General features: G+C 49.6%; 1 protein-coding gene across 3 annotated transcripts in view; it reads left to right on the forward strand.

The window, feature by feature from the left end:
• The window catches only part of MESR3 (misexpression suppressor of ras 3), a 212,085-nt gene that overhangs the window by 137,151 nt on the left and 62,311 nt on the right, over positions 1–12,623 (forward strand). For 2 of the 3 annotated variants that reach the window (XM_075674339.1, XM_075674340.1), the window contains one exon: positions 5,977–6,043. The exons of the other annotated variant lie outside the window; for it this stretch is intronic. The gene's annotated coding sequence lies outside the window, so the exon portion shown is untranslated. The remainder of the gene's footprint in view (positions 1–5,976; positions 6,044–12,623) is intronic. 3 annotated transcript variants of the gene reach the window in all.

Below are 12,623 nucleotides of genomic sequence, written 5' to 3' on the forward strand. Positions count from 1 at the left end.
GAAACGGGAATTTCCGTGTCTGCAGTCTTCTTGCAGAGCGCTTTTCCTTGTTACAGACTTGTAATCATGTCTATAGTTAAGCCCATGTAGCATTCAACTCTAAACAGTCCCAACAGGAAGCGTACAATCCCCTATAGGAAGGATACAATCCGTCAGCGCGCGCTATAGGTCGACGTTCAAGTCGACGATTGGTGGGTACACTATTGCGTTTATTTATTACGCTTTTCGACCCTCCAATAGGAGCGAAGGAGCGCCGGCGTCCCACGTTTTATGTATGGTGACGAAAGTCATGCGTCATAACATGGTCGATGACCGCCGCGACTGATAACGGAATGCGCGCGAAGTAACAGTCCCTTTACGCTGAGCCTGCACATTCCACATCACTGACGTTTCGACACGCATCGTCATAGACTAACGTTTGTTTGGCCAATAGCGTTCATTGCTCCGGCGCATTGTTTTTGTCAGCATCTCGGACACATTTTTTTTTCCAGATCCTTGCCACAGACAGCTTCGCTGTAAAAACGTCAAAAAACCATGCTTCTTTTGGTCAAAAGTGGTCCACAGACTTACGAACAAGTTTTCTGCAGAAAGACCGTAGGAGTTATAGCCGGCCAAACACGGGGCCGGAAGTTTACGAGTTGTCCGTGGCAATTGTCTGGCCTCACCTACACACTCCACAGAGAACCCTGTAAGCGCACCGATATGAGCTTTTTTGTGAGTTAAGCTTCAGTCAGCGAGGCCACGCACACAATGATTTTGCAGGCGAATCTTGTGTGACAAAGCGCAGTTGAGAGTCGGCGCTCCTGCAGACTAGCTTGTGGTTTGTGTTGCGTCGTTATAATGAATCATTACCCAACTACCCCTGTCTGACTTTCTTTCCGTCGTCGGGTAGCGTAATGCTGCGCGCGACCTGCATGCTAATCGTTCTGTTCCACGCTTTAACTTAACGCGATGTGCTCACGGAATCCGCGTATCTCAAGCGGCTATATAGCGACCGGTGATTGCCTTACCACTCCGTTGATCCGCAATCGGTTCAATGCTCTCGTTTACCGCCGCTGGCCTGCGGAGTATGCAACACTTCCTGTGTTGCCTGTACGATAGCCCCGTGTGTCCGAGCATTCCTCGTCACTGATGCATTGCATCTCAGTCTATCACGTATGCGGCGACAGCTCATTGGCTTCCACAGCGTTCGACGATGCCACTGCAGCTGTGTGAGCTGTCCTCGTCGGTGCGCCGTGCTTACTGACGCGACCTCCTCTTTGATGCCGGTACACGGTCCTGCGCAATTACAGAAGGGCCTTGTTAGTGTTCGAGCATTTGTAGCAGCTAAACCTTGGAGTGAACGCCTGTGTAGACAAAGCTGTATCATCAGTTTAACAGATATCTTCGTCAGGCGCGGTATGGGCGACGTTTTTCTAGGAAATTAAGGAGAAACGTTGATGTTACGTCGGTACGAATATGTGGTGGAGTGACATTGTCTACCGTCGGCCGCGACGTTTTTCTTGTCATCACGGCTTGCAGGGCGACCACGCGTACCCAACGGGCAGCACTCAAAGGGGGGCAGCGTTCGTCTTTCGTACAAAACCGCCCCTGCGGGTCGTTGCAACCGAGGTCGTTGTCGGTGCGTCGCTGCGCCTTTACACCTTTCCCACGTTGGTCTCGCATACCCCGCGGCTTCACTATTGTTGTTGTTGCAGGGCCAGCACAACCCGTAGACGCGCGTTATATACAGACACCGAACGAGACAAACACTATAGCCCTGACGCAACAACAAACGCAAGCGGGAGGCAAAACACGAACTCGCACAAAACGGCGATGCAAGTTCACCATTGTGCCGCTTATAGCTGCACGATCGCGCGGGCACACTCTCGAGCGTCCCGAGACCGAACTCCCGCGTGTACAGGGGAGTCTGTCGTGGAGCACGATTATCTCGCGAGCACAGTATATACACTGCTCCAACGTGCCTCGCCGTATGCGGCTTTCCCTCAACAACTTTGCCCTCCGCCGCCCAACGTGCCGCCCGAAGGCCGACTCAAGTGCGGTGCAGAGGTCATTTGTTTTTCTATACGCGGCGGGTGGTTCGTGACCGTCGAAGAAAGCGAGCGGATCGAGCGTCAGACCCGTCGTCAAGCGACGAGCACAGTGGAGGACCCCGTCTTATCCTCCCGTTGCTCCCCGGTCGCTTTCCTCGGCACGTATCGGCGAAGCGCGTTGTTCGGAGCGCAGATCGGTTAGGGAGCGCCGTTGGCCTGTTCTTTCTATTTGCTGCCACATTTGCTCAGCTGCCGGCACACCGATAACACGCGCGCTTGGGGGTCGAACGTCGACGCACTGCGGAAAACATTTATCGTGACCGCGAGGCTGCGGGGATATGTATACACTGCGCTCCGTCGATGCGGCGTCTGCCGCGGCGCACACGTGACGGGTGCAGCTCGCGCGGTCGATCTACTTCGGAATTCACCTGCGCGACTCGCTCCGCTCTTATTGCAGGCAAGAGCGCGCGCGAGCCCTCGTTTTGCCTTTCTTTCAGTGCCGAGCGCAAAGTCGAATGTCGGGTGCCTCGAGGGCGGCCGGACCGGCGGTCTTGGTCTAAACGGGGCGCATACTGCATGCACGCTTTGCGGAGAGCGGAGAAAAACCCCGTCGCCCGCCGCCTCCGGCTAAGCAGACGCGTACCAGGAAGGAACGGGTCTTCCTCCGCCGTCACCAGGTCGCCACTTAACCTTGAAACCCAGATGGACCGAGCGGGCTGGCTTCATCGAGTGCGTTATACTGGGGATCGCCTCGAAGACGGCGGGCGAAAGGTCTACCGCATTGTTCTTTTCGCGCCCGTGCGTGCGAACCGCGACTTTTGGACGGTCATTTGTGCCGCCACTGTCGCCTTTCGAGACCGTAAACTTTTATTTTCAAATCCAACAAGATTCGAGTCCCGCGTCTTTCAGTAGGTTTGGGCACCCGCCACTGACGTGGTTCCATCACCTTGTCTCGAAGCGGCTTCCTCGGCTCGCTGGACGGCCCGGAGTTGTGCTGTCAGGTCAGAGCTGAGCCGTGCGGTCATCCAGCGTGACTGGAGGCTGGCGGTGGAAGAGACGGAGGGGTTGGCACTGCCCGACTTGTTTGTTAACTCCTGACACTCCCATAACATGTGATTAAGTGTGGCTATCTCGCCACGCGATATGCATCTGTTTGCAGTGTACATGTCTGGATAAATGGCGTGCATGAGTCTGGGGTTTCTGTAAGAATCCGTTTGTAATTGTTACCTTTCGAAACAAATTTGAGCATGCATTGCAATTGGTCCCCTGCTGAGTAACTCAGGGGACCAATTGCAATTCATGCTCACTGACCTGGAAAAGCAAAGCAGAAGGGTGGGTCTAGAAATTAATCTGCAGAAAACTAAAGTAATGTTTAACAGTCTCGGAAGAGAACAGCAGTTTACGATAGGTAGCGAGGCACTGGAAGTGGTAAGGGAATACATCTACTTAGGGAAGGTACTGACCACGGATCCGGATCATGAGACTGAAATAACCAGAAGAATAAGAATGGGCTGGGGTGCGTTTGGCAGGCATTCTCAAATCATGAACAGCAGGTTGCCACTATCCCTCAAGAGAAAAGTGTATAATAGCTGTGTCTTACCAGTACTCAAGTACGGATCAGAAACCTGGAGGCTTACGAAAAGGGTTCTGCTTAAGTTGAGCACGACGCAACGAGCTATGGAATTAAGAATGATAGGTGTAACGTTAAGGGATAAGAAAAGAGCAGATTGGGTGAGGGAACAAGCGCGAGTTAGTGATATCTTAGTTGAAATCAAGAAAAAGAAATGGGGGCATGGGCAGGACATGTAATGAGCAGGGAAGATAACCGATGGTCATTAAGGGTTACGGACTGGATTCCAAGGGAAGGGAAACGTAGCAGGGGGCGGCAGAAAGTTAGGTGGGCGGATGAGATAAAGAATTTTGCAGGGCCACAATTAGTACATGACCGGGCTAGTTGGAGAAGTATGGGAGAGGCCTTTGCCCTGCAGTGGGCGTAACCAGGCTGATGATGATGATGAAACAAATTTTATTTTTTCGCTGTTCTGCTGCCAGCGCGTGGCTAAAGTGAACTGCCGTTCGAACTCCTCCACAACGAAGCGACCTGTATAACGAAAAAGAATGTCGCGTATCTGTAACCCCACGCGCTTCTTCATTCACTAAGCTCGCGGGGCGGGGGGGGGGGGGGGGTGTGGCGGGGTGGCACCAGTTTCGCTTCTACATTCGAGTGGCGTCTGCCAGCCGGCATTCCGTTCGTTCCCGTGCAAGTAGCGCGGGTTTGGCCGCGGGATCGCAACAGTGGCGCACCCTTGTGTCTGTTACTCGCGGCTGACTTCTCGTCTGCTTGCTTGCTTGCTGCATATACAACGGGTTGCCCTTCATTCGGCGATCAGGCGGCATAGTCGTTGCGCGTGCTGAGGCCATATCGCGACCACATTCGCGCATTCCTCTCCATGGTAGCTCGAGACGCGTGTACGATTCGGAGCTGTATGGCACACGCGTTGCGGCTTGGATGTAGCGATTAAGCGATTGCCACGCGCCGAGGAATGGGCGCGCGTGCAATTAACGCGAGCAGCAACGGGCCCGCGTTTGCATAATGTGCCGGTTGAGCGCGTGCCATATGGCGGCAAAGTGATTGGGTGCCACCCCGCTGGTATGATTCCGTGGCCGGATGTCCCATGGCGTGTAATTGTGTTTAAAATTGTGCGCTTTATCGTCCTGGAACTGCACCGCATGTGGTTATAGCAATCTAAGGAGAGCGGATGAAATTATGAAGCGCCTATATACTGTAAAAGTAAGAGTGTCGAGTAATTCTGGTTCCTTTGTACACGGCTTTAACGCACATTTTCCCGGAATGTTCTTTTTTTGTTTTTGGCCATAGATGCACGTTAAAGAACTTATGACAATACGATAGCGGAAGCTGCTTGGAACATGTGATTGATACTCATTTTCCCTCTTGTTACTCGCAGCTTCGCGTAGCTTCAATTTACGAGCAACGTACGCTAGGAACCTTGCAGATGGAACGCTATGTGTGCTTTCTCATTGAACAGCGGACATGTTATTAGAAATTTGATATTTTAAAGCGCTGTAATAGGACACAATGTCAAAAATTGAGTTTGGATGTGCGCTTTGAAATATTTCTTCCCTCATCCTTTTCTTTCGATGAATGCTGCCTTAAGTTATAGTGCACAGGAAGCCTTGGGGAGTGGGGGGGTTGTTAAAGCCGCCTGATAGTAATTCTGCGCGTCTCCCGTTCTGAGTTCTTTTTATTTATCGTGTTGGGTTTTCCCTACGGCATGGAAATTATAATTAAGCACGAACATAAAACTTCACACCCGCATCAATTCTTAAGAACGACGGGTGATGAAGCCTTCCAAGTTCAGTCGTGCGACCCTGGTGGTCTCTCGAGCATCTGGGTATCCTGTATAGTCTCAACTGAAGCTCAATGTTTCGGATGACTATAGATGCATGCCCGTTGGTTTAAGGGACAGCAAATTCGCACCATCATTGTTGCACCAGCTGCATTGCACGGGGCCCCACTCGTCTATCGTTTCAGCGTTTCTTAATAATAATAATAATAATAATAATAATAATAATAATAATAATAATAATAATAATAATAATAATAATAATAATATAAATTTGCCTTGTGGAATCCACAGAACTAAATATATATAGTTAGGCGGCCGTTCTTTGTACAGTGCACGGATAATTGCGCATGACTCAGTTTGTGTGCTTTGTATGTGTGTGTGTGTGTGTGTGTGTGCGTGTGTATGACAGCGAAAACTTATTTGTCGCGATGCTTCGTGCGCGTCATTCTGTATATATACAGTGGTAGAAAAGTTGCATAAACATGCATGTGTTGTTTATATCGAGCTGAGAAAAAAAAAAGAGCAAGAACTGCGCGGCGTGTTTAAAAAAGTACGCAACTCTGTTGTCTTTGCAGGTGAGTGCTTACGCTGACCCGTCGCGTCTTCGAAACGATCGCCGATGCAGCGCGGCTCGTGCAACACGTGAGTGATCGGTGTGGCGCGCTGCTTTTCTCAAAACCGCCTGTTTGTGACTTTTCGTTGCGGTGAAGGTGTCGGGCGAGATCCGTATCTGGAAACACTCGGCGCAGCGAATTGGGACGGTTTGGACATGCTAGGTCATGTAGGGCATGAGCACATGTTCGCGCTATCATGTAGGAAGGCAACTGTAGCCATTTCTTGGTCTAAACGATCATCATCATCATCATCAGCCTGGTTACGCCCACTGCAGGGCAAAGGCCTCTCCCATACTTCTCCAACAACCCCGGTCATGTACTAATTGTGGCCATGCCGTCCCTGCAAACTTCTTAATCTCATCCGCCCACCTAACTTTCTGCCGCCCCCTGCTACGCTTGCCTTCCCTTGGGATCCAGTCCGTAACCCTTAATGACCATCGGTTATCTTCCCTCCTCATTACATGTCCTGCCCATGCCCATTTCTTTTTCTTGATTTCAACTAAGATGTCATTAACTCGCGTTTGTTCCCTCACCCAATCTGCTCTTTTCTTATCCCTTAACGTTACACCTATCATTCTTCTTTCCATAGCTCGTTGTGTCGTCCTCAATTTGAGTAGAACCCTTTTAGTAAGCCTCCAGGTTTCTGCCCCGTAGGTGAGTACTGGTAAGACACAGCTATTATATACTTTTCTCTTGAGGGATAATGGCAACCTGCTGTTCATGATTTGGGAATGCCTGCCAAACGCACCCCAGCCCATTCTTATTCTGATTATTTCCGTCTCATGATCCGGATCCGCCGTCACTACCTGCCCTAAGTAGATGTATTCCCTTACGACTTCCAGTGCCTCGCTGCCTATTGTAAATTGCTGTTCTCTTCCGAGACTGTTAAGCATTACTTTAGTTTTCTGCAGATTAATTTTTAGACCCACTCTTCTGCTTTGCCTCTCCAGGTCAGTGAGCATGCATTGCAATTGGTCCCCTGAGTTACTAAGCAAGGCAATATCATCAGCGAATCGCAAGTTACTAAGGTATTCTCCATTAACTTTTATCCCCAATTCTTCCCAATCCACGTCTCTGAATACCTCCTGTAAACACGCTGTGAATAGCATTGGAGATAGCGTATCTCCCTGCCTGACGCCTTTCTTTATTGGGATTTTGTTGCCTGCTTTATGGAGGACTACGGTGGCTGTGGAGCCGCTATAGATATCTTCCAGTATTTTTACATATGGCTCATCTACACCCTGATTCTGTAATGCCTCCATGACTGCTGAGGTTTCGACTGAATCAAACGCTTTCTCGTAATCAATGAAAGCTATATATAAGGGTTGGTTATATTCTGCACATTTCTCTATCACTTGATTGATAGTGTGAATATGGTCTATTGTTGAGTAGCCTTTACGGAATCCTGCCTGGTCCTTTGGTTGACAGAAGTCTAAGGTGTTCCTGATTCTATTTGCAATTACCTTAGTAAATACTTTGTAGGCAACGGACAGTAAGCTGATCGGTCTATAATTTTTCAAGTCTTTGGCGTCCCCTTTCTTATGGATTAGGATTATGTTAGCGTTCTTCCAAGATTCCGGTACGCTCGAGGTCATGAGGCATTGCGTATACAGGGTGGCCAGTTTCTCTAGAACAATCTGTCCACCATCCTTCAACAAATCTGCTGTTACCTGATCCTCCCCAGCTGCCTTCCCCCTTTGCATATCTCCTAAGGCTTTCTTTACTTCTTCCGGCGTTACCTTCGGGATTTCGAATTCCTCTAGACTATTTTCTCTTCCATTATCGTCGTGGATGCCACTGGTACTGTATAAATCTCTATAGAACTCCTCAGCCACTTGAACTATCTCATCCATATTAGTAATGATATTGCCGGCTTTGTCTCTTAACGCATACATCTGATTCTTGCCAATTCCTAGTTTCTTCTTCACTGTTTTTAGGCTTCCTCCGTTCCTGAGAGCATGTTCAATTCTATCCATATTATACTTCCTTATGTCAGCTGTCTTACGCTTGTTGATTAACTTCGAAAGTTCTGCAAGTTCTATTCTAGCTGTAGGGTTAGATGCTTTCATACATTGGCGTTTCTTGATCAGATCTTTCGTCTCCTGCGCTAGTTTGCTGGTATCCTGCCTAACGGAGTTACCACCGACTTCCATTGCACACTCCTTAATGATGCCCACAAGATTGTCGTTTATTGCTTCAACACTAAGGTCCTCTTCCTGAGTTAAAGCTGAATACCTGTTCTGTAGCTTGATCTGGAATTCCTCTATTTTCCCTCTTACCGCTAACTCATTGATCGGCTTCTTATGTACCAGTTTCTTCCGTTCCTTCCTCAGGTCTAGGCTAATTCGAGTTCTTACCATCCTGTGGTCACTGCAGCGCACCTTGCCGAGCACGTCCACATCTTTTATGATGCCAGGGTTAGCGCAGAGTATGAAGTCTATTTCATTTCTAGTCTCGCCGTTCGGGCTCCTCCACGTCCACTTTCGGCTATCCCGCTTGCGGAAGAAGGTATTCATTATCCTCATATTATTCTGTTCCGCAAACTCTACTAATAACTCTCCCCTGCTATTCCTAGTGCCTATGCCATATTCACCCACTGCCTTGTCTCCAGCCTGCTTCTTGCCTACCTTAGCATTAAAGTCGCCCATTAGTATAGTGTATTTAGTTTTCACTCTGCCCATCGCCGATTCCACGTCTTCATAGAAGCTTTCGACTTCCTGGTCATCATGACTGGATGTAGGGGCGTAGACCTGTACAATCTTCATTTTGTACCTCTTATTAAGTTTCACAACAAGACCTGCCACCCTCTCGTTAATGCTATAGAATTTCTGTATGTTACCAGCTATATTCTTATTAACCAGGAATCAGACTCCTAGTTCTCTTCTCTCCGCTAAGCCCCGGTAGCACAGGACGTGCCCGCTATTTAGCACTGTATATGCTTCTTTTGGCCTCCTAACTTCACTGAGCCCTATTATATCCCATTTACTGCCCTCTAATTCCTCCAATAGCACTGCTAGACTCGCCTCACTAGATAACGTTCTAGCGTTAAACGTTGCCAGGTTCATATTCCAATGGCGGCCTGTCCGGAGCCAGTGATTCTTAGCACCCTCTGCTGCGTCGCCGGTCTGACCGCCGCCGTGGTCAGTTGCTTCGCAGCTGCTGGGGACTGAGGGCCGGGGTTTGATTGTTGTGTTCATAGGAGGTTGTGGCCAAGTACTGCACCAGGGTGGCCAATCCTGCTCTGGTGAGGGAGTGCGTTACCGGTTCTGGTCACCGGGATCAGGCCACACTCCAGGCCTGTTTGTGCAATTTTATAAACACGCGGTTTTTTTTTTAAATCCGGTGGAAAATTGCGGGCACCGGGATTCGAACCACGGACGTCTTGCACGCGAGGCGGGTGTTCTACCTCTACGCCACCGCTGCACCCTGCACCTAAAGGATTGTCCACGTTATATATATATATATATATATATATATATATATATATATATATATATATATATATATATATATATATATATATATATATATATATATATAACGCAAGTACAGCTCTTCGCACTCTGTCTATATAGCGTTGCATAGTTCTCACAGACAATATTCATGTGAGGTAGCGGCGGTATACTTCTCTCGGGCAAGGCTATGATCGTGGGACCTTGGTTTCAACAAATTTCATTGAGAACGCAGAACGCAAGGGGAAACGCCGAGATCACGTGATCGGCAGAGCCTGCGATAACTTGTCACTGTGATAAAGGGCGGATTAAGGTCACGTGAAGCGGTGCTTTGTTGCACCACTGTGATTTGACCGTGCGGCTTTGTTGAAGTAACCGCGCGTTTGGAAATTAGGAAGGAGTATGCCCACCTCGCCCCCCCCCCCTCCTCCTCCGCTGAGCATTCAAGCGACGGAGTCATCTATCTTTTTGAAATGTTTCGTGTGTTTGTGTAAGTTTCACAACGTCTGCTTGAAACATATCTGTACTATAAGTACGCCTATATTCTAATCGCACGTTTACTCGAAGCGCTGGATATTTATAATCAATCTTGGGAGTCACACGGGCAACTCCCCAAACTCGTCTTACAGCGCTAGCTTCCGCACTGATTTGTTTTCGCGCATGTATTCAGCACGCGTCCACAAGCATGTGTCTTTCCAGGATGCAGGGCATCACGCATGTTTTACCGTACTTTCTTGTCTACAGATTGCGAGAAATATAGACCTGTTAAAGGGTGAAGTTTAACGAATCGGCGTCATATTATATACTTTCGTGGGCCATGTTTCGCTTGCGAACTCTGGGCTCCCAAGTCCTGGTACACGACTTTCTTTCAGGTGCGTGAAAGAGAGGAAAGCGTCTCCTCAGCCCTTTAGAGCGTGGCAGCTAAAAAAAAGAACGAAAGAAAGAAAGAAAAAGTATAAAGAAGGATAGAGCGGACTTGCGAACGCGCAGAGAAAGAAAGGCGTACAATCAGCGCATTCTATCGGTGAAGCAAGTTCTACCGATGCTATAACATAGGGGGCAGAAACTCGGAGGTTGACAAACAATCTGGAGAACAAGTTAGGGACCGCGCAAAGAGCGATGGAACGAAGAATGCTAGGCGTAACGTTAAGAGACAGAAAGAGAGATGTGTGGATCAGACAGCCAACGGGGATAGCCGATATTCTAATTGACATTAAGAGAACAAAATGGAGCTCGGCATGGCTTGTAATGACTATAGGATGGATAACCGATGGACAATTAGGGTTACAGAATGGGTGACAAGGGAAGGGAAGCGCAATCGAAGACGGCAGAATACTAGGTCGGGCAATGAAACTAGGAAATTCTCAGGCGCAAGTTGGAATCAGCTGGCGCAAGACAGCGCTAATCTGAGATCGCGGGGACAGGCCTTCGTCCTGCAGGGGACATAAAATCACTGGTGGTGATGATGAGACGTCCTCTGCATAACGCCTTCATTGAAGACGTCAGAAAACACGTATAGATCTCTCGGGGGAAACAAACGTTTCCCCCGATTAGTGTTAGGAAAAATTTTACAGCGACAAGCCAGAGCTTCTCTTAAATCTACGTAATATCATAGTGGCGTTGAGTGGACCAAGGGACCGGGGAAATGTAACGATCGATTAGTAAGCGTGTTTGCTTGAGTACGAAGCGGCGTCGCGGCGTAGCCGACTGGTAAACACACGCTGCTGCCCCGTGATGGTGTAACGGGGTAACAAGTTCCGAATAACGCCGGCGCATTACTCAGACCAACGATAGACGTGGAAGCTCAGCGACGCGTTTGCCCCCCTCCACTTTGACTTGCTCGTGCTTGAACTTAATGTAGACGGGAAATGCGCGGGCAAGTATATTCCTTGTTCGCATTAAGCAGGCTGCCTTTTCCTCCCCTTTTGGAATTCCCCGTGCACAGAGGAGCCGAACGGACGCCGCGACTGCTGACTCACGTCTTGCCTCTCTCGGGTGTGCTCGCATATTCATTTGGTTGCCAGAATAGCGCGCACCCTGCCGTGTTCCGTGATGCCATGTGTGTGTGTGGCGCGCGCACATTCAATAGAGGTGTGTCTCCTGCGGGCGGAGATGACTAGCTTCGGCCCTCGCGTTCTCTGGCGCCCGCACGTCTACAATGTACCACCTGCTGAGCGCCCCGGGCAGATCTTTTCCACTGTCTGTGGAGCTGCCCCACGCCCGTGGCGGTAGAGCCAATTCCCAACCCTTCCTTTTCCTCGTGGGAGGCCGCTCTTGGGGCCACTTGCTCGGATGACCAGCTCTGAATGGTGGACCGTGCTTGCCTAGAGATGTCGGCCAGGGGGCTCCCGGACGTCTAGGAGCCCAACCACATTTAAATAGATCCAATAAAGTTTTATCCATCCATCCATCCATCTACGCCCCGCACACACGGTTATAGCTGTGCTCTCCCTCAATGCGCGACGCATCCGTTCGGCCGGCCGTGCTTAGCGTCATCGACAGAACGAGCCGTGCTGGACGCGTTGGTCAAGCGGCGCGAGATGTGCGCGCACTTCCTTGACAAAGTCGGTGACGGACCTCTCGCGTCACCCGTCGAGGTTTGCGAAGAGGCGTGGTGGTAAACTTTCGAATTTTTTTTTGTTCACCAGGATTTGCCAGGTGCCGTGCCCTCGATTACGTTTGGAATTTTTATTTTTTTTCGTGCCTGCCGAGAACTGCAATGAAGCTGCTCGAAGCAACCGTTTCCGACCTCTTCGCGCGATCCCTGCGTCTAGTCCTGTTAACATAGCCCTGCGTTTCATTCGACGCACCGAGGTTGGTGATAACGATCATCTTGGCGCCAATTGTTCCAACAAGAAACTACGCGGGGGGAGGGGGGGAGGGGGAAGGACACCTTCGTCTTGTCTTTTTATTTCTCTCTGGCAGCCTGCTATCCCAAGCCCTCGAAAACGCATTTACGCGAAAAAGGGGCGCCCAAATAAGAAAGAAAGATAGATAATATACCACGGAGACCTGTTTTTTTTTTTTTTTTTCCTTCAAGAATATAACTGCTTGTTGGGGCGACTGACTCCTCCGAGAGTGACACCCGCGCCCGGCGACCGCGACGCGTTCCCCACGAGCTATCGGTGACCGAAAGGCCGGTTGCACGCGATCATT

The sequence above is a fragment of the Dermacentor variabilis genome, chromosome 11 (genome assembly GCF_050947875.1).
Source record: "Dermacentor variabilis isolate Ectoservices chromosome 11, ASM5094787v1, whole genome shotgun sequence".
Taxonomy (NCBI): Eukaryota; Metazoa; Arthropoda; class Arachnida; order Ixodida; family Ixodidae; genus Dermacentor; species Dermacentor variabilis.